Below are 23,412 nucleotides of genomic sequence, written 5' to 3'. Positions count from 1 at the left end.
TCTCTACTGCTCCTGCCTACTTTCTGTACTCGACTGAAGAAGCCTACTGTGTAGGCGAAACGTTTCGGAATAAAGTTGCCTAAAGGTTGCCTATGTGTCTTATCTACCAAGGAAACTGTATCAACATCCGGGGTCCCAGACTATTCAACATCTTACCAGAAGATATCAGAAACACTGCTGGAACAAGTGTAGAAGTCTTCAAGAGGAAACTGGACATCTTCACCAGGTGCAAGATCAACCAGGCTGTGATGGATATGTGGGGCAGCGGGCCTCCAGCAGCAACAGTCTGGTTGATCAGGCAAGCACCAGACGAGCCTGGCCCATGGCCGGGCTCCGAGAGTAGTGAAACTCTCGAAACTCTTCAAAGGTGGAAGAACGAGCCCCAGACCTGAACACTGAAATCACTCGTATGAAAACAGGAGACTTGGCAGACGGTGCAAAGTACCTCCAATGACAATCAGAGGCGCGACGGGTACACTAAGAATAATAAGCGTACGAGGTCCCCGACTTTTCAACACCTTCCCTTCTAGCATTAGAGGAAATACCAGCTAATTTCTTCTAATTAGTTCCTAATCAACCAGACTGTTTTGTATGCATGACTGCGTACGACCATCGGTAACAGCCAGGTTGATCAGATTTTGATCCATCAGGAGTTTTGGTCTGGGACCGGGCTGCGGGAGCGCTGACAACCCCCCAAGCATCCTTCAGGTACCTCACGGCCCTCCTCCCTCCCCCATCTCTCTCACCTCTGACATCCTCCTGCATCCCTCTCCTCACCACCTCTATCCTACTCTGTGCTCTTATCTAATTTGCCTTCTCCAAGTCTTTCTCTCCTCTCTGCACTCTTTCCTAACTTCCACCACCTCCCTACCCGTCTATCTTCTCTTCACTCTCTTCTCATCTTCATCCTCCCTGCACGTTCTCTCCCCGCTCTAGAACGGGGTAACGGGGGGGAGGGGGGCAGTGAACCTTCTAGGATGGGGCCACGGGGCAGCGACCTCCTCTAGGGAGGTCACGGGGGCAGCGACCCCGGGACCATCATCAGGTAGAAATTAAGAGAAGGTTCCGGAGATCATCGACCTCGAGGCTTGGTTGACGGGTTGATCAGTCCAGGTTATTTATTGATGTTGGCAGCGGCAGTCTGCCGTGGCCACCACAACCAGTCTGCCGTGGCCACCACAACCAGTCTGCCGTGGCCACCACAACCAGTCTGCCGTGGCCACCACAACCAGTCTTCCGTGGCCACCACAACCAGTCTGCCGTGGCCACCACAACCAGTCTGCCGTGGCCACCACAACCAGTCTGCCTTGATCATCACAACCAGTCTGCCGTGGCCACCACAACAAGTCTGCCTTGGCCACCACAACCAGTCTGCTGAGGAATATCTCACAGTATCTCAGGTTTACTCAAAGAAAACAGAGGCTACTAAAGCACAATGACAAGTCAAACGACCAAATCAGTAAGTGTAAAGGGACCAAGACTCTTCAGCAGCCTCCCTTATATTAGAGAAATTACCAACAGACTTCAAGGGAACTTAATAAGTTTATCCATGTCATTTTATCAGCTGAGCTGTGGTTATGTTGCAATGTGTGCATAACTCGCACCAACAGCTTGACCGATCAGGCTGTAAAGCAGGAAGCCTAGCCTGGGACCGTGCCGCTGGGAAGGGGGGGGGGCAAAAACCACTGGTATTGGGGGGTAACCCATGGGGTCCATTACAAATAACGTTGAGAGGTAATGAAGACAAATAAACAGCACTTAGGAGAAGAGGGCGACATTCTCAGAGCGTAGATCTTCACCTTAAATGTCGTATAGTTTACTTTGGCTCGGAAGACGACTTAGTTTACTCAGCCTTGAACGTTTGCCGAGTTCTCGATCAATCAGGCTGTGATAGCTAAGAGGAATGGCGAGCCTGCGGTATACCTGTGACCGATTTTGAGTTTCCCTTACTCCCGTAGTCTGTCCATGAGCCAGGCTTGTCTGGTGCTTGTCTGGTGCTTGTCTGGTACTTGTCTGGTGCTTGTCTGGTGTTTGTCTGGTCATACATGCCGTTGGCGACCAGCTGCCTCAATGGATACATCACAGTCTAGTTGATCCGGCACTAACCTTATCAACCAGACTGGTCGAATTTCCTCTTTAAAGACTTCTACACTTGTCTAAGTAGTATTTCCCATATCTTCTGATAGATTATTTACCAGTCTAGGTCCACGGATGTTGATACAGTGTTATCTTATTGTGTCAACGGCTCTCCTACTTTCACTGGCTTTATTTTATATTTCCTCCCATATCTCTCACTCCAGTACATTGTTTTAGACCAGTGTAAGCTTGGGATTATAACCTCAAGTATGCATTATACATTTTTTCATCCTTCGCTTCACTGAGTAAATATTCATAATTTTCAAAAGTTCCCAGTAGTTTAAATCCTTCATTGTCTCTATCCATGTAGTAAACGACCTCAGTATCTGTTGCAGTAGTAAACGACCTCAGTATCTGTTGCAGCAGTAAACGACCTCAGTATCTGTTGCAGTAGTAAACGACCTCAGTATCTGTTGCAGTAGTAAACGATCTCAGTATCTGTTGCAGTAGTAAACGACCTCAGTATCTGTTGCAGTAGTAAACGACCTCAGTATCTGTTGCAGTAGTAAACGATCTCAGTATCTGTTGCAGTAGTAAACGACCTCAGTATCTGTTGCAGTAGTAAACGACCTCAGTATCTGTTGCAGCAGTAAACGATCTCAGTATCTGTTGCAGCAGTAAACGATCTCAGTATCTGTTGCAGCAGTAAACGACCTCAGTATCTGTTGCAGCAGTAAACGATCTCAGTATCTGTTGCAGCAGTAAACGACCTCAGTATCTGTTGCAGTAGTAAACGACCTCAGTATTTGTTGCAGCAGTAAACGACCTCAGTATCTGTTGCAGCAGTAAACGACCTCAGTATCTGTTGCAGCAGTAAACGACCTCAGTATCTGTTGCAGTAGTAAACGACCTCAGTATCTGTTGCAGCAGTAAACGACCTCAGTATCTGTTGCAGCAGTAAACGACCTCAGTATCTGTTGCAGCAGTAAACGACCTCAGTATCTGTTGCAGTAGTAAACGACCTCAGTATCTGTTGCAGTAGTAAACGACCTCAGTATCTGTTGCAGCAGTAAACGATCTCAGTATCTGTTGCAGTAGTAAACGATCTCAGTATCTGTTGCAGCAGTAAACGATCTCAGTATCTGTTGCAGTAGTAAACGATCTCAGTATCTGTTGCAGTAGTAAACGACCTCAGTATCTGTTGCAGCAGTAAACGATCTCAGTATCTGTTGCAGTAGTAAACGACCTCAGTATCTGTTGCAGCAGTAAACGATCTCAGTATCTGTTGCAGCAGTAAACGATCTTAGTATCTGTTGCAGTAGTAAACGACCTCAGTATCTGTTGCAGCAGTAAACGATCTCAGTATCTGTTGCAGCAGTAAACGATCTCAGTATCTGTTGCAGCAGTAAACGACCTCAGTATCTGTTGCAGTAGTAAACGACCTCAGTATCTGTTGCAGTAGTAAACGACCTCAGTATCTGTTGCAGTAGTAAACGACCTCAGTATCTGTTGCAGTAGTAAACGACCTCAGTATCTGTTGCAGTAGTAAACGACCTCAGTATCTGTTGCAGTAGTAAACGACCTCAGTATCTGTTGCAGCAGTAAACGACCTCAGTATCTGTTGCAGTAGTAAACGACCTCAGTATCTGTTGCAGTAGTAAACGACCTCAGTATCTGTTGCAGTAGTAAACGACCTCAGTATCTGTTGCAGTAGTAAACGACCTCAGTATCTGTTGCAGTAGTAAACGACCTCAGTATCTGTTGCAGTAGTAAACGACCTCAGTATCTGTTGCAGCAGTAAACGATCTCAGTATCTGTTGCAGGAGTAAACGACCTCAGTATCCGTTGCAGCAGTAAACGATCTCAGTATCTGTTGCAGCAGTAAACGACCTCAGTATCTGTTGCAGCAGTAAACGATCTCAGTATCTGTTGCAGGAGTAAACGACCTCAGTATCCGTTGCAGCAGTAAACGACCTCAGTATCTGTTGCAGCTCTGGTATCTGTCGTGGCGTGGATGGTGGCGTCAACATTCTCAGTGGAGACAACACACACAGGCAATTTGAAAAGAATGATCCTTCTTCCTCTTGAAAGTTCTCATTATCCACCACATTTACCAATCTTTCACATTTACTTCATTGTCTTGTGTAAAGGACAGTTCTCAAGGGTGGTGAGACCACCTTGTTATACTGACCACCCTGTTATATTGACCACAGTGTTACACTGACTACAGTGTTATACTGACCACAGTGCTATATTCAGCTGTCCAGTTGAAGACTGTTTACATCCCCGAGAATTTTCAGTGTCTTCTACCCGGCATAATTTCATTCATACTTTTTGTATCGTCCCATCTTCTGCCGAGTTCCTCCCCCTTCCCATCCGGCTGGACAGACACTTGATGGGTACAGGGAGACAAAGGGGGTTGTGGCAGGTCCTCATACGACAGCACTGAGCAGACTTGATTAAGATGAATCACACGGGAAGGAGCATTGAGAGTCTCCACTGCTCCCTTGACTCCAGTGTGTGTGTGTGTGTGTGTGTGTGTGTGTGTGTGTGTGTGTGTGTGTGTGTGTGTGTGCGCGAGTCTCTGTGTGTCAGTGCGCGCGCTCGCGAGCGTGTGTGTACTCACCTATTTGTGGTTGCAGGGGTCGACTCATAGCTCCTGGCCCCGCCTCTTCGCTGATTGCTACTAGGTCCTCTCTCTCCCTGCCCCATGAGCTTTATCATACCTCGCCTTAAAACTATGTATGGTTCCCGCCTCCACTACGTCACTTTCTAGGCTATTCCACGGTCTGACTACTCTATGATTGAAGAAATACTTCCTAACATCCCTTTGATTCATATGAGTCTTCAACTTCCAATTGTGACCTCTTGTGTCTGTGTCCCTTCTCCGGAACATCCCGTCTTTGTCCATCTTGTCTATTCCGCGCAGTATTTTATATGTCGTTATCATGTCTCCCCTGACCCTCCTGTCCTCCAGTGTCGTCAGGCCTATTTCCCTCAACCTTTCTTCGTAGGACAATCCCCGTAGCTCTGGGACTAGTCTTGTTGCAAACCTTTGCACTTTCTCTAATTTCTTGACGTGCTTGACTAGGTGTGGATTCCAAACTGGTGCTGCATACTCCAGTATGGGCCTGACGTAAATGGTATACAGAGTCTTGAACGAATCCTTACTGAGGTATCGGAACGCTATCCGTAGGTTTGCCAGGCGCCCGTATGCTGCAGCAGTTATCTGATTGATGTGCGCCTCAGGAGATATGCTCGGTGTTATACTCACCCCCAGATCTTTTTCCTTGAGTGAGGTTTGCAGTCTTTGGCCATCTAAACTATATTGTGTCTGCGGTCTTCTTTGCCCTTCCCCAATTTTCATGACTTTGCATTTGGCAGTGTTAAACTCAAGGAGCCAGTTGCTGGACCAGGCTTGTAGCCTGTCCAGATCTCTTTGTAGTCCTGCCTGATCCTCATCCGATTTGATTCTTCTCATTAACTTCACATCATCTGCAAACAAGGACACTTCTGAGTCTATCCCTTCCGTTATGTCGTTCACATATACCAAGAACAGCACAGGTCCTAGAACTGACCCCTGTGGAACCCCGCTTGTCACAAGCGCCCACTCTGACACTTCGTCACGTACTATGACTCGTTGTTGCCTCACTGTCAGGTATTCTCTGATCCATTGCAGTGCCTTTCCTGTTATGTGTGCCTGATCCTCTTGCTTTTGCAGTAACCTCTTGTGAGGAACTGTGTCGAAGGCCTTCTTGCAGTCCAAAAAAATGCAGTCGACCCACCCCTCTCTCTCTTGTCTTACTTCTGTCACCTTGTCATAAAACTCTAGTAGGTTTGTGACACAGGATTTTCCTTCCCTGAAAGAGTGCTGGTTGTCAATTATACACTTGTTTCTTTCCAAGTGCTCCACCACTTTCCTCCTGATGATCTTCTCCATGACCTTGCATACTATACACGTTAGTGATACAGGTCTGTAGTTTAGTGCCTCATGTCTGTCTCCCTTTTTAAAAATTGGGACTACATTTGCCATCTTCCATACATCAGGGAGTTGCCCAGTTTCAAATGATGTGTTAAAGATCTTTGTTAATGGCACACACAATATCTCTGCTCCCTCTTTAAGGACCCACGGAGAGATGTTGTCTGGTCCCACCGCCTTTGAGGTGTCAAGTTCGCATAGCAGCTTCTTCACTTCCTCCTTGGTTATATGTACCTCATCCAGCACTTGCTGGTGTACCCCCCTGTTCTGATTTCCTGGAGTCCTACTGGTTTCCACTGTAAATACTTCTTTAAATCTCGTGTTGATCTCCTGACATACCTCTCGGTCGTTTCTTGTGAATTCCCCATCACCCTTCCTCAGTCTGATTACCTGGTCCTTGACTGTTGTTTTCCTCCTGATGTGGCTGTACAACAGCTTCGGGTCAGTCTTGACTTTCGATGCTATGTCATTTTCATATTGTCGCTGAGCCTCCCTTCTTATCTGTGCATATTCGTTTCTGGCTCTTCGGCTAATCTCTTTATTTTCCTGAGTTCTCTGTCTTCTGTACCTTTTCCATTCTCTAGTACACCTAGTTTTTGCCTCCCTACACCTTTGGGTGAACCAAGGACTCGTTCTGTTCTTCCCATTATTTCTGTTTCCCTTGGGAACAAACCTCTCCTCTGCTTCCTTGCATTTTGTTGCCACATAGTCCATCATTTCTTGTACTGGTTTTCCTGTCAGTTCCCTCTCCCACTGAATGTTTTGAAGGAAGTTCCTCATGCCTTAGTAGTTCACCCTTTTGTAGTTTGGTTTTCCCACCCTATTCCTGCTACTCTCTCCACTTGGAGCTCAACTATGTAGTCGAAGCACAGAACCACATGATCACTAGCTCCCAGGGGCCTTTCATACAAGATATCCTCGATGTCTGAACTACTCAAGGTGAATACAAGGTCCAGTCTTGCTGGTTCATCTTCTCCTCTCTCTCTGGTAGTGTCTCTAACATGTTGATGCATAAGGTTTTCCAGTACTACATCCATCATCTTGGCTCTCCATGTTTCGGGACCCCCATGGGGCTCCAGGTTTTCCCAGTCAATCTCCTTCTGATTGAAATCACCCATAACTAGTAACTTTGCTCCCCCCCATGTGTGCTCTCCTGGCCACCTCAGCTAGTGTGTCGACCATGGCTCTGTTGCTCTCATCGTATTCTTCTCTTGGTCTCCTGGAGTTCTGTGGTGGGTTGTACATTACTGCAATTATCACCTTATGTCCCTCAGACTGGATTGTTCCTACTAAGTAGTCCCTTTCACCCGTGCCATCCATTCCTTCCATTTTCTCAAAACCCCACTGGTTTTTAATGAGCAGTGCAACTCCTCCTCCCCCTCTCCTCCCTCTGTCTTTCCTGAGGATTTGATATCCAGGTGGAAAGATTGAATCTGTTATTATTTTGGTGATTTTTGTTTCTGTGAGTGCTATTATGTCTGGGGATGTCTCCTTGATTCTTTCGTGCCACTCCTCATACTTATTTGTTATTCCATCTGCATTTGTATACCACACCTTCAACTTCTTTTCTAAGACTGTGGTCTGGGAGGTGTATTGGGGTTGGGAAAGTGGGAGACCTGATAAGGAACTATGGGTGGTTGCTGTGGGGGTGGAGTTTGTAATGTAGTGGGTGGGGGCATTGGATGTGGCATGGGTGTTTTGGTTTAGAGTGTTTGGCTGCACTGGGGTTGACCTGGTTGGGAGGCTTCTATAGGAAGCTGTGAGGGAGGTTGTATTTGATCTTCTTCCAGTGTCTGGGATCTCCTGTCTGTCTTCTCCATCCCCTCTCTTTCCTCCTTTCGCCTTTGTACCATCTTTCTTAGTTGCTGCCTTTCTTCTTTGTTCTGTCGCGGTCGAGATACACCTTCCTGTATGCCGGCATGTCCCTTAATCGTGCTTTCTCCTGCAGCATCCTGTTCCTAGTCGATTCTGCCTTGGTCACTTTCACTGGCCGGGTTCTTTTTTTAACAAACCCCCCTATTCTCCGAAAATTTTCCAGCTGGGTCATGTCGTCTTCTATTACTTTCGTGATGCTTTCAATTGCTTTTTTTCCCCTTGTTTTCTTGCTTCATATGTTTCCCCTTCAACTTCCTGTAGCCCATACACAAAGACTGACCTCACCCTTTCATTCTCCCACTGCATATCCCTGTGTATCCCTTCATTCAATTTGATTTCCTCCATTGCAGCTTTCCTTTCTTCAGTTTCACTAGCTACTGTACTTGGGCTCAGTGGCCTGTCATTTTCCCTTCTCGGCTTTCCCTGGGCTCTGCTGTGGTCTGTTAGAGCCTCCACATATAGCTTAGCTCTTTCATTTACTACAGTCTCCACTGACAGAGCTTCTACATGCAGTTTTGCTCCTTCTTTCTCTACAGTCCCCTTATTTGTGACTGAGGTAGCAGTCTCTGTTGTCAATCCCAAAATGTTCTTTAGTTCTTTAGGCTGTTTAAGATTTTTCAGTTCCTCTTCTAAACTCTGTATCCTGTGTGTGTGTGTGTGTGTGTGTGTGTGTGTGTGTGTGTTTGTGTGTGTGTGTGTGTGTGTGTGTGTGTGTGTGTGTGTGGGTGTGTGACTGTGTGTGACTGTGTGTGTCTGTGTGAGACTGTGTTTGACTGTGTGTCTGATGCTAGCTGCACCACCACTTTCAGCTTCAGTGTACCGGAAGCAAGTGGCAGAAGCACAGCTGCTCTCTGACTCTGTTTACCATCCGTCCATGGTAGCATGGTACTCCATCAGGGGGACTCTGGCTACCATTGTGTCTGCCTAACTGAGTCTGCCTTAGTGATGTGCACTGGTTTATAGTGAGCCATGGTCAGAGTCAGGAGCGCGGGGGCGACGACCCATTAAAGCCATTCAAGAAACATTCAAGACTCTACCTTTGATCTAGAGAGTGAGAGACAGCCAATAGGAAATCCCCAGCATGTTGTGTTCTCACTGCTAAGAGGAAAGCTTTGTTTTCCCTAGTGGCATTATTAAGTATTTTTTAATTCTTTATTTCCTATTTGATAGGAATTGGTCTCCTCGATGCAGATGCAAAATATGCATAACATACATACCTTGTCTGCTGTATACGTATAACAGACAAGCCTGGCACAGGACCGGGCTGCGGGAGCAGAAAAACTCTCGAAACCCAAAGGTGTATCAAAAGTACATACATGAGCAGCGAGGCTGTTGATGTGTGTACGCTGTCTGCATTAAGTATAATAACCCGACCATTTCATACACAGTTACAAGAGTAGGTATGTCAGGATCACAAGCGGCCTGGCATCATCATAACACGAGTCAACATAATTCAGGATACGGTGTCAGGAGCGGTGACTTGACCCCTCACGCACTCAACTAGGCGAGTACACAAGTGGAACAGGATACTGGGTCTATCTCAGTAATTAATTAACAGGCGGAAGCAGCAATATCCATGATGTATTGGCAGGATTACTGACACCAGATACTGTGTGTGGGGGGGAAAGGGTTGTCACCGAGTTGTGTTTGTAGGGGTCGACACTCAGCTCTTGGCCCTGCCTCCTAAACCATTTTGATCGCTTTCACTGATTTCTGACTTCTTGGGTCTAACCACGTCTACTCCTGAAGCCGTGTATTGAGTTTCACCTTACCACTGCCTCATCCAAGTCATTTCACTCAACCACCCTGAGACTAAAGAAATACTTCCTAATATACCTATGACCCATCTTTATCTTCAGGTATTAAAATGGAAGCTAGTTAAAGAGACTATGAATGTCCCTCAAGCTGTGAGAAGACGACATCACTCATTCTAACATGCAAGAACAGGAAAGAATTCACAGCTAGAAGCGTTGCCTTGCGAACGTTCGTTCCTTCCCAAGTTTACCTTGAAGTGTAGCTTGAGCCCAGACACAACTCATCCACAGGAGAGGAGCAAATATGACGTCTCGGTCTGTTCCATTATAAAGTAGCAAGTTCATTGTTACTTGTGAATTGTTCCTGCAACCGAAATCATTCCGTATCAAACCAAGAGACTTGGAAGATGCAGGAAAGTATCTCCAGTAAGAAGCAGGGACGAGACGAGCACACTAAAAACTCTAAGTGTCAGAGGTACCTGACTTTTCACCGGCCACGCTTCCTTCACGATGGGAATCACTAACGAACCGCTAGATGTCTTCAAGAGAAAACTTGACTAGTTCCTCATATCGGTTCCTCGCCAGTCGGAGTGTGGTTCGTACATTGGTCAGTTACGGCAAACAGTAACACAACAACAGGCTGGTTGATCAAGCCCTGATACACTGGGAGTCCTTGTTCTAGGAGCGGGCCGCGGGAGCGCTAGCCACCACCAGCATCGTTCAGGTCTTCTTGTAACGATAGTGTGACCTCTGTGTTTATTGATCTAGCTGGCAGCTTTTGCATTAATATTGAGCATCTTAATCTCTCTTAGCTCGCTGTCATATCTGATGCCCCTGTGGCGTACTGATGCCTAAGTGGCATACCTGATGCTCATGTAACACATTTTATGCCCCTTTGGCATGTCTGGTGCCCCCTGCGACACATTTTGCCCCTGCAGCACACTATGCCCCCTTGGCATACTTTGTGCCTCTGTAGCATACTTTATGCCCCTGTGGTATACTTGATGCCCTTGTGGCATGACTGATGCCCCTATGGCCGGTAGTGAGCGGTTTTCTACCCTTGTAGCCCCGGTCTGGACTTTCTTCTTGAAGTGGCCTTTTTTTTTTTACTTTCACGCGCCGGTAAAAAAAAAAAAAGGAAAAACATTTGTCCGTGGCAGAGGCAGCCACCTGGCGGGTGAAGACGGAGGTTGAGAACACAGACTTCCAGGCCAAGGGACGGAGGTTGAGAACACAGACTTCCAGGCCAAGGGACGGAGGTTGAGAACACAGACTTCCAGGCCAAGGGACGGAGGTTGAGAACACAGACTTCCAGGCCAAGGGACGGAGGTTGAGAACACAGACTTCCAGGTCAAGGAACGGAGGTTGAGAACACAGACTTCCAGGCCAAGGGACGGAGGTTGAGAACACAGACTTCCAGGCCAAGGGACAGAGGTTGAGAACACAGACTTCCAGGCAAAGGGACGGAGGTTGAGAACACAGACTTCCAGGCAAAGGGACGGAGGTTGAGAATACAGACTTCCAGGCAAAGGGACGGAGGTTGAGAACACAGACTTCCAGGCTAAGGGACGTAGGTTGAGAACACAGACTTCCAGGCCAAGGGACGGAGGTTGAGAACACAGACTTCCAGGCCAAGGGACGGAGGTTGAGAACACAGACTTCTAGGCCAAGGGACGGAGGTTGAGAACACAGACTTCCAGGCTAAGGGACGGAGGTTGAGAACACAGACTTCCAGGCCAAGGGACGGAGGTTGAGAACACAGACTTCCAGGCCAAGGGACGGAGGTTAAGAACACAGACTTCCAGGCCAAGGGACGGAGGTTGAGAACACAGACTTCCAGGCCAAGGGACGGAGGTTGAGAACACAGACTTCCAGGCCAAGGGACGGAGGTTGAGAACACAGACTTCCAGGCCAAGGGACGGAGGTTGAGAACACAGACTTCCAGGCCAAGGGACGGAGGCTGAGAACACAGACTTCCAGGCCAATGAACGGGGGTTGAGAACACAGACTTGCAGGCCAAGGGACGGAGGTTGAGAACACAGACTTCCAGGCCAAGGGACGGATTGCTTCATTATCTATCATCTTTGTGTACCATCTCCACGTTGCATTAACAAAAAAAAAAAAAAATAGCCGCCTGTTGAATTTACGTCTTGAAAAAGAGAGGCAGGTGTTGCGTGTGTTTCCGCAGCTCGTGAGATGATGCAACACTGCTGCTGTTTTAGAAACACACGGGAGCAGACGCTGGGATATATTAGAAAACGTTTCGGTCCTGGCATCTTGATTATCTCTAACACACTCGCACATAGAGGGGAGGAGCTTACAACGACGTTTCGGTCCAACTTGGACCATTTACAAAGTCACTTTGTAAATGCTTCAAGTCGGACCGAAAAAACGTCGTCGTAAGCTCCCTCTATGTGCGAGTTATTTGTGTATCGTTCCAGTCACGGTATTGTGACTTTATTATTTAAAGACATACGAAAAAAATACACAGTGAAAATAGGAAATAAAATCTGAGCTCTTTCATGTATACGGACATAAAACACTCAGATTTTATTTCTTATCTTCACTGTGGTATTTTTTTTTATATTTGTAATCGCGTGTTTTGTGCTTTCTTCCAAGACAGTGTATATAGACCGAGAGTTTGAGCGTTAGTGACATGTTCTAGTGTTTGCTGATGTTGCTTTCTAAACCAATTTGTCTATAAACCATACCACGGGTGGGGTTTGAACCCTCAGAGTCTCAAAACCCCAGACCGGGTTCAAACCCCACCCGTGGTATGGTTTGTTTGCAATCGTGTCATTACGATTTTGTGAGTCAATTTGTTTATATTAACAAGGCTTATACCAAGGCTGTTCTTACTCATCCGACGGGTTTAATGCTTTGCTCCTGACGTCATTGTATCCACGAGAACTGCCTGAATGAAAGGAGGGGTAAGCCAGTGGAAGGCCTCTGTCAGATGACCAAAAGCTCCAATGGTGGGTCATCACATGACTAAGACCCGCGTCAGGTAGCACTTGTCCTGCTCCCTGACGAACCTAACCTAACCTGCCGTAATGGAACTGTAATCTGGAGGTATTTCAAGAGCTGTATTGCCATTTCCATTCACTCAACCAACAGCCTCATCCCTCAGTTCCATCCACTCAGCATCATCCCGTGGAAAGACAAGCTGAATAAGAGGTTGACTGGATGAATGGAAGATCAATTAATCAAGAATCACCAACTGTCAATTTGAATCAATCAGAGGCCTTTGTCAACGCCCAGCTGGTTGCGGCGTCTTGACGGAATAACAGCAGAGGTAGACTGGATGGCCGAGGCAGACACTTCCTGGCCAGCCAGGATGTGTGGTTCGTACGTATGATGCCCTGCTGATTGTAATAATAGCCAGGTTGATCAGACCTCCATACATCACAAAGTCTGGTCTGCGACCGAGCCGTGGAAGAGGCACTAACGCCAGAATTCCCTGAGGAATTTTTTACGGCATGATAAATCCCCGTGCCGCCTCCGATCTACTAACATACCTGTGAATGGTATCGAGAGTTTCTCAGGAACGCCTGTTCAACCACACTGTTGGTGTTAACGGCCTGCTGTCGCACTCGGCCCCAAATCCGTTTAAAAGGCAACAAATACTTGAGTTTTGGTTATGGTGGGTTGAACACTATCACACCCTCCGCGGCCTCGATGGAATAAATTATTCAGTAAGGGCGGCAGCCAGCTTGGAACAGGGGTCAACTTAACACCTAATTACCTCTGGCTCAACAATTACTGTGTACCGTATGGCTCTCTCCCAGGTACGAGGAGACGAGGGGAAAGTCAGGACGGGGAGAGGGGAAAAAGAGAAGGTAAGAGGGAGGAAAATGGAGCTTTAGGGGTGGGGAAGGTGAGAGGGAGGGAGAGAACATGCCGGCGGAAGTAGCATCAACAGCCTGGTTGACCAAGCCAGCACCAGACACGCCTGGCCCAGGAGCTGGCTGCTGGGGTAGGAAATTCTGACACCAGTCACAGGTATATGACAGGAATTGTGTGAGGCCTCACCACTCACACAATATTTGTTTTTCTTCAGTTTTTCTCTCATCGTGTGTGTTGTTGCTGCTCTCTCTCTCTCTCTCTCTCTCTCTCTCTCTCTCTCTCAGCTCTCTCTCTCTCTCTCTCTCTCTCTCTCTCTCTCTCTCTCTCTCCCTCTCTCTCTCTCTCTCCCTTTCTCATCCACATGTTTCTTTTATCAAAATTCACTATTTTATCTCTTAACATAGCGGGTTGAAGTTGGTGGCTAGCGACACGGGTGGGCGGCACGGGTGGGCGGCACGGGTGGGCGGCACGGGTGGGTGACACGGGTGGGCGGCACGGGTGGGTGACACGGGTGGGCGGCACGGGTGGGTGACACGGGTGGTCGGCACTGGCGACCGGTGTCAGCAGGAGGCACTGGTGGGCGGCGGCGAGGGCAGCAGCAGTGGGCGGCGCAGCTGCAGCACCCAGCTACGACGACCCGCCCACTATTGTAACTCACCTGATAAACGTTTTTTACGGGCGGCCAGCCAACGTTTATCGTGCCGAGATATTGTGAGAAAAACGTTAATTGGTTTAAGTTTCGCATCACTTCGCCAGCCTCGCAGCAGACTCATATTTCCACGTTTAGCAAACTTGTGTCCCAGAAATTGGTCAACACCTTTACAAGCCATTCGTAATATATATATATATATATATATATATATATATATATATATATATATATATATATATGTATATATATATATATATATATATATATATATATATATATATATATATATATATATATATATGCAATAAGATCACAGTAAACAGGTGATTTCGGAATATGCAAAACAACCACTATGAAAAAATAGAGAAATTCCAAGCGCTTTCGTGACTACTCACATTATCAAGGAACTATCAACTATCATAGTTCCTTGATAATGTGAGTAGTCACGAAAGCGCTTGGAATTTCTCTATTTTTTCATAGTGGTTGTTTTGCGCATATATATATATATATATATATATATATATATATATATATATATATATATATATATATATATATATATATATCACGCATCCATTCTGACACCATTTTTGTTATTTCCTGAACGTTATTTACTCCTTGATACACTGTACCTGGAGGTTACCTGGAGGTTATTACGGGGATCAACGCCCCCGCGGCCCGGTCCATGACCAGGCCTCCAGTGTCTCCAGTGCCTCCCCTGTTATGCCAGTCTCCTGTGTACTGATGTCAAATGCCTTCTTAGTTAAAAATATGCAGTCCATCCATCCCTTCGCTCTCTCTCCAGCCTCACTGAGAGAGAGAGAGAGAGAGAGAGAGAGAGAGAGAGAGAGAGAGAGAGAGAGAGAGAGAGAGAGAGAGAGAATGTGTGTGTAAAGCAACAATAGCATCACGATGAAAGGAATTAACATATTCCCGCTGGTAAAGTATAAGGCGGGGAACCAAACTTTTGTCTTTCTTTCAAGATATCCTCGGGGACCCCAAGAAGAGGGGACCCCAAGAAGAGGGGACCCCAAGAAGAGGGGACCCCAAGAAGAGGGGACCCCAAGAAGAGGGGACCCCAAGAAGAGGGGACCCCAAGAAGAGGGGACCCCGAGAAGAGGGGACCCCGAGAAGAGGGGACCCCGAGAAGAGGGGACCCCGAGAAGAGGGGACCCCGAGAAGAGGGGACCCCGAGAAGAGGGGACCCCGAGAAGAGGGGAGAGGGAGAGAGAAAGCTGTCAGCCTGGGGTGATCACAAGGGTAAGGGAAGAAACTGAGAAGAGGTATATATTTTAACATCAGCCCCCCACACTGTTGTCATGGGCTGGCAGTTGTTGGCACGAGGCACTGACTTCTTCACATTTTGCTTGATTGCACATGTGTTTTTTTTCAACCATTATCACGAACCTCACATAGTACGGGGTGCACCTCAAACTAGAGGTAGCGGTTCCGACACCACCATCACCTCTCTCTGCAACCCGACCTTGAGGCCAGCCTTACTTTTTGTCTGGTCAACCAAGCTGTCACTGTTAGAGGCTAGCGCACCCGGAAAAGCATCAAAATCTGTGGCTGATGGTGCTTTTCTGAGTTTGTCTGGGCGCCTGTTAAGATTACATCATCTTCAAACTAGCGTCGCCCGTAACACCGCAATGATAATAAACTCTGATAAAGTTATCATCATAACCCTCACACCATATTCATCACCACGGTATGTTCATCACCACGCTATGTTCATCACCACGCTATGTTCATCACCATGCTATATTTATCACCACCCTACATTCATTACAACCTTTACCAGCTAGCTGATGATTTCTGGGATCGCAGTCTCCGTGATCTTCTCTGACCTGGTATCGTTACAAAAAAACAAAAGGCACAATACCGTGACTGGAACAATAAACAAAAACCCGCACATAGGAGAGAGAAACTTACGAAGGTACGGTCCTACTTGGACCATTAACAAGTCACACACGAGCATTAGAAGGTAAGGGAGCCAGAATATATATGAGGAAAGGGCAGAGACAGGAGAAAGTGGAGACAGTAGTGGAACAGATAGTTCACTACCTCTTCCACTACTAGTGTGACTAGTTAATTGTCACAATTCGGACCGAAACGTCGTAAGTTTCTATGTGCGGGTTATTTGTCTATCTCATCGTTATGATCTACTCAGACTGTTGGTACATATAGGATGTAACCGAAGGTTAACGCCCCTGCGGCCCGGTCCCATACCAGCCCTCCGGCATGATCAAGACCTGGTCAACCAGGCTGTTACTGGCTGGTCAGGCAATGATTTGAAGAACTTGTCCTATACCCTCTCCCTCACAGACCCAAGTCGTAATGAACGACTTGGAATCGAATGGACGAGGATTCGAACCGTGGTAATGGTGATACAGTATTGTATCGCCTCGGTTGGAGTCCCCGTCCATTCTTTCGTTCATTCAGTAGACGTTTCGCCATCCAGTGGCTTTATTAATACGAAGACGTAGTGAGAAGAACGTAGAATTACATACAAAGGATGAGTAAATCAGTTCCTCAGCCTCACCGTAGTCTTGAAGAACTCAAGACTACGGTACTCAAGACTACGGTACTCAAGACTACAGTACTCAAGACTACGGTACTCATGACTACGGTACTCAAGACTAGGGTACTCAAGACTACGGTACTCATGACTACGGTACTCATGACTACGGTACTCAAGACTACGGTACTCATGACTACGGTACTCAAGACTACGGTACTCATGACTACGGTACTCATGACTACGGTACTCAAGACTACGGTACTCATGACTACGGTACTCAAGACTACGGTACTCAAGACTACGGTACTCATGACTACGGTGCTCAAGACTACGTTACTCAAGACTACGGTACTCAAGACTACGGTACTCATGACTACGGTACTCAAGACTACGGTACTCAAGACTACGGTACTCAAGACTACGGTACTCATGACTACGGTACTCGTGACTACGGTACTCGTGACTACGGTACTCAAGACTACGGTACTCAAGACTACGGTACTCATGACTACGGTACTCAAGACTACGGTACTCAAGACTACGGTACTCAAGACTACGGTACTCAAGACTACGGTACTCATGACTACGGTACTCAAGACTACGGTACTCAAGACTACGGTACTCAAGACTACGGTACTCAAGACTACGGTACTCATGACTACGGTACTCAAGACTACGGTACTCAAGACTACGGTACTCAAGACTACGGTACTCATGACTACGGTACTCAAGACTACGGTACTCATGACTACGGTACTCATGACTACGGTACTCAAGACTACGGTACTCAAGACTACGGTACTCATGACTACGGTACTCAAGACTACGGTACTCAAGACTACGGTACTCATGACTACGGTACTCAAGACTACGGTACTCAAGACTACGGTACTCATGACTACGGTACTCAAGACTACGGTACTCAAGACTACGGTACTCAAGACTACGGTACTCATGACTACGGTACTCAAGACTACGGTACTCAAGACTACGGTACTCAAGACTACGGTACTCAAGACTACGGTACTCATGACTACGGTACTCAAGACTACGGTACTCAAGACTACGGTACTCAAGACTACGGTACTCATGACTACGGTACTCAAGACTACGGTACTCAAGACTACGGTACTCAAGACTACGGTACTCAAGACTACGGTACTCAAGACTACGGTACTCAAGACTACGGTACTCAAGACTACGGTACTCAAGACTACGGTACTCAAGACTACGGTACTCAAGACTACGGTACTCATGACTACGGTACTCAAGACTACGGTACTCATGACTACGGTACTCAAGACTACGGTACTCATGACTACGGTACTCAAGACTACGGTACTCATGACTACGGTACTCAAGACTACTTTACTCAAGACTACGGTACTCAAGACTACGGTACTCAAGACTACGGTACTCAAGACTACGGTACTCAAGACTACGGTACTCAAGACTACGGTACTCGTGACTACGGTACTCAAGACTACGGTACTCAAGACTACGGTACTCAAGACTACGGTACTCAAGACTACGGTACTCAAGACTACGGTACTCATGACTACGGTACTCAAGACTACGGTACTCAAGACTACGGTACTCATGACTACGGTACTCATGACTACGGTACTCATGACTACGGTACTCAAGACTACGGTACTCATGACTACGGTACTCAAGACTACGGTACTCATGACTACGGTACTCAAGACTACGGTACTCAAGACTACGGTACTCAAGACTACGGTACTCAAGACTACGGTACTCAAGACTACGGTACTCATGACTACGGTACTCAAGACTACGGTACTCAAGACTACGGTACTCAAGACTACGGTACTCAAGACTACGGTACTCATGACTACGGTACTCAAGACTACGGTACTCAAGACTACGGTACTCATGACTACGGTACTCAAGACTACGGTACTCAAGACTACGGTACTCAAGACTACGGTACTCATGACTACGGTACTCAAGACTACGGTACTCAAGACTACGGTACTCAAGACTACGGTACTCATGACTACGGTACTCAAGACTACGGTACTCAAGACTACGGTACTCAAGACTACGGTACTCAAGACTACGGTACTCAAGACTACGGTACTCATGACTACGGTACTCATGACTACGGTACTCAAGACTACGGTACTCATGACTGACTACGGTACTCAAGACTACGGTACTCATGACTACGGTACTCAAGACTACGGTACTCATGACTACGGTACTCAAGACTACGGTACTCAAGACTACGGTACTCAAGACTACGGTACTCAAGACTACGGTACTCATGACTACGGTACTCAAGACTACGGTACTCAAGACTACGGTACTCAAGACTACGGTACTCATGACTACGGTACTCAAGACTACGGTACTCAAGACTACGGTACTCAAGACTACGGTACTCAAGACTACGGTACTCAAGACTACGGTACTCATGACTACGGTACTCAAGACTACGGTACTCAAGACTACGGTACTCAAGACTACGGTACTCAAGACTACGGTACTCACTACGGTACTCATGACTACGGTACTCAAGACTACGGTACTCAAGACTACGGTACTCATGACTACGGTACTCAAGACTACGGTACTCAAGACTACGGTACTCAAGACTACGGTACTCAAGACTACGGTACTCAAGACTACGGTACTCATGACTACGGTGCTCAAGACTACGGTACTCAAGACTACGGTACTCAAGACTACGGTACTCATGACTACGGTACTCAAGACTACGGTACTCAAGACTACGGTACTCAAGACTACGGTACTCATGACTACGGTACTCAAGACTACGGTACTCAAGACTACGGTACTCAAGACTACGGTACTCAAGACTACGGTACTCATGACTACGGTACTCAAGACTACGGTACTCATGACTACGGTACTCAAGACTACGGTACTCATGACTACGGTACTCAAGACTACGGTACTCATGACTACGGTACTCATGACTACGGTACTACGGTACTCAAGACTACGGTACTCATGACTACGGTACTCAAGACTACGGTACTCATGACTACGGTACTCAAGACTACGGTACTCAAGACTACGGTACTCAAGACTACGGTACTCAAGACTACGGTACTCATGACTACGGTACTCAAGACTACGGTACTCAAGACTACGGTACTCAAGACTACGGTACTCATGACTACGGTACTCAAGACTACGGTACTCAAGACTACGGTACTCAAGACTACGGTACTCAAGACTACGGTACTCATGACTACGGTACTCAAGACTACGGTACTCAAGACTACGGTACTCAAGACTACGGTACTCAAGACTACGGTACTCATGACTACGGTACTCAAGACTACGGTACTCAAGACTACGGTACTCAAGACTACGGTACTCATGACTACGGTACTCAAGACTACGGTACTCAAGACTACGGTACTCAAGACTGCGGTACTCAAGACTACGGTACTCAAGACTACGGTACTCATGACTACGGTGCTCAAGACTACGTTACTCAAGACTACGGTACTCAAGACTACGGTACTCATGACTACGGTACTCAAGACTACGGTACTCAAGACTACGGTACTCAAGACTACGGTACTCATGACTACGGTACTCGTGACTACGGTACTCGTGACTACGGTACTCAAGACTACGGTACTCAAGACTACGGTACTCATGACTACGGTACTCAAGACTACGGTACTCGAGACTACGGTACTCAAGACTACGGTACTCAAGACTACGGTACTCATGACTACGGTACTCAAGACTACGGTACTCAAGACTACGGTACTCAAGACTACGGTACTCAAGACTACGGTACTCATGACTACGGTACTCAAGACTACGGTACTCAAGACTACGGTACTCAAGACTACGGTACTCATGACTACGGTACTCAAGACTACGGTACTCAAGACTACGGTACTCATGACTACGGTACTCATGACTACGGTACTCATGACTACGGTACTCATGACTACGGTACTCATGACTACGGTACTCATGACTACGGTACTCATGACTACGGTACTCAAGACTACGGTACTCATGACTACGGTACTCAAGACTACGGTACTCAAGACTACGGTACTCATGACTACGGTGCTCAAGACTACGTTACTCAAGACTACGGTACTCAAGACTACGGTACTCATAACTACGGTACTCATAACTACGGTACTCATGACTACGGTACTCATGACTACGGTACTCATGACTACGGTACTCATGACTACGGTACTCATGACTACGGTACTCATAACTACGGTACTCATGACTACGGTACTCATGACTACGGTACTCATGACTACGGTACTCATGACTACGGTACTCAAGACTACGGTACTCATGACTACGGTACTCATGACTACGGTACTCATGACTACGGTACTCATGACTACGGTACTCATGACTACGGTACTCATGACTACGGTACTCATGACTACGGTACTCAAGACTACGGTACTCAAGACTACGATACTCAAGACTACGATACTCATGGCTACGGTACTCAAGACTGCGGTACTCAAGACTACAGTACTCAAGACTACAGTACTCAAGACTACGGTACTCAAGACTACGGTACTCAAGACTATGGTACTCAAGACTACGGTACTCAAGACTACGGTACTCAAGACTACGGTACTCTAGACTACAGTACTCAAGACTACGGTACTCTAGACTACGGTACTCTAGACTACGGTACTCAAGACTATGGTACTCAAGACTACGGTACTCAAGACTACGGTACTCAAGACTACAGTACTCAAGACTACGGTACTCTAGACTACGGTACTCTAGACTACGGTACTCAAGACTATGGTACTCAAGACTACGGTACTCAAGACTACGGTACTCAAGACTACAGCACTCAAGACTACGGTACTCTAGACTACGGTACTCTAGACTACAGTACTCAAGACTACGGTACTCAAGACTATGGTACTCATCACCAGCAACAAGGCTGAGAGACTGATCACCTCATCTTTTGTATATAATTCTACAGTCTTCACATTATGTCCTTGTATAGATAAAACCACTCGATGTCGAAATGTCTACAAATAAAGACGCCCAGATGTTGCACACTTGTCTAATTATTCATCAATACCTCACGTGCATAAAACCTGTCATGCATGATGGAATACGTTCAGTAAAAGACACAAGTACCATTAATGGCACAGTAAAACGTCACATCAGTTGCACTCGTTTTACCTATTGTCCGCAATTCTTACCAACATTATTACACGATGGAACATGAGAGGGAAATATGGCAAGCTATCGTTCCTACCTCCCATCGTGTAATCCTCAGGAGTACCTACGATATAGCTCAAATACGGGGGAGTTTCGCAGTCATTTATCTTGTATATGAAGGGAGGAGGGTGCTGACGAGCCTTGGAAACCTTTATCCTTATTGAGATATTCCTCGACACACTTACGCCACCCTTGCTGATATCCAAGGCTGTTGTGCACCATCTGCAGCGTCTCCCTAACAAATTATTACATCTTTCTCTCCTGCGCTCTAAGGAGTGCAATTTAGGTGTTTCCAATAATTTAGGAGCTTAAATAAATTGATAGGGTTGGTGAAAGTTGTTTGTGCATTCTTCAAAATTGTATTTCCTTCTACCTTATGTGAGGCTTTTGGTGTACAGCAATAGACATGGTAAATGATGGGTCCACCAACAGCAACAGCCTGGTTGACCAGGCAATCACTAGATAAGCCTGACCCAAGGAGCTCATCGTGTATCAAAGGCTGACATCTGGTTTTAAATTTGCACACAGAAATATCCTTTTGAAAGCAGAAGGATGCCTTCGAAAAGTGCTTGACAAAGCTTCTAGAGAGCAAAACGTTGCCAAAATAAAAATGTCACATTAGTTGCACTTGTGTCCTTTTACTTTACATATTGTCGGTAATTCTACCGACATTATTGCGACTCCTGTGTTGCTGGGTAAGGTAAGTGTTTTGCCTGGTTGGTTATCATGTATGCTAATATTTCAGAAATTTTGTAGCTTCTAGTATTACGTTCTATGGTGTCAGTGACTGCGATTAGCGAGGCTTCCAGACATCGTCGGCGTCTAAGGTCTTGTGTTCGGTGAGGACGAGTCGTGCCTCATCCCAATTCATCAAATGTCCCGTGGAGGATACAGGGACACTTCGATGTTCGCTCAGGCGGACCGAAAGATCTCTCTCTGTTTCCCCAACGTTTATATCATCTTTGTCAAGGTCCCAGGACCGAAACGTCTGCAGTAAGTGTTGTATCTGAACGCATTCGTCTCCCCCTCCCCCTATAATATGCCCTGCGAATTGCGGGTTTCATGCCCATACCCGTTGGCATTATGCCCCTACATTCAGTTTTATAAACCATTACATTACGCTGTGGTATTGCATATCCTTTCATTACATGAAATAATATGCAATACCGACAAGTTGATGAGACGCGTGTGCAGCACCTAAGAACATTAAGAATGGAGGAACACTGCAGCAGTCCTACTAGCCCATACTAGAAGGGTCCTTCTCAAAAATAACCATTCCCACCCACCCACTCAAGAACATAAGACAAACCCAGCCCTTCTCACTCATATTTGGACGTCTTAAATATAAATAATAACAAGAGATACCCAGGTGTAGTGCATGTGCTTTGTCCGCTTCGTAGACAGCTTAGATGAGTTTAGATTTAGAAAGGATGTAGGAAAGTACTAGTTTGGAAATAGAGTTGTCGAT

At 46.5% G+C, this 23,412-nt stretch overlaps 1 protein-coding gene across 1 annotated transcript in view; it reads right to left on the bottom strand.

Annotated features, from left to right (window-relative positions):
* Positions 1–23,412, bottom strand: part of LOC128696637 (nephrin) — a gene marked incomplete at its 3' end in the record, with an annotated part of 201,555 nt that overhangs the window by 79,006 nt on the left and 99,137 nt on the right.

Source organism: Cherax quadricarinatus, chromosome 46 (assembly GCF_038502225.1).
Source record: "Cherax quadricarinatus isolate ZL_2023a chromosome 46, ASM3850222v1, whole genome shotgun sequence".
Taxonomy (NCBI): Eukaryota; Metazoa; Arthropoda; class Malacostraca; order Decapoda; family Parastacidae; genus Cherax; species Cherax quadricarinatus.
The sequence above is the reverse complement of the archived record's forward strand: the minus strand, read 5'-3'. Positions and strand labels throughout refer to the sequence as shown.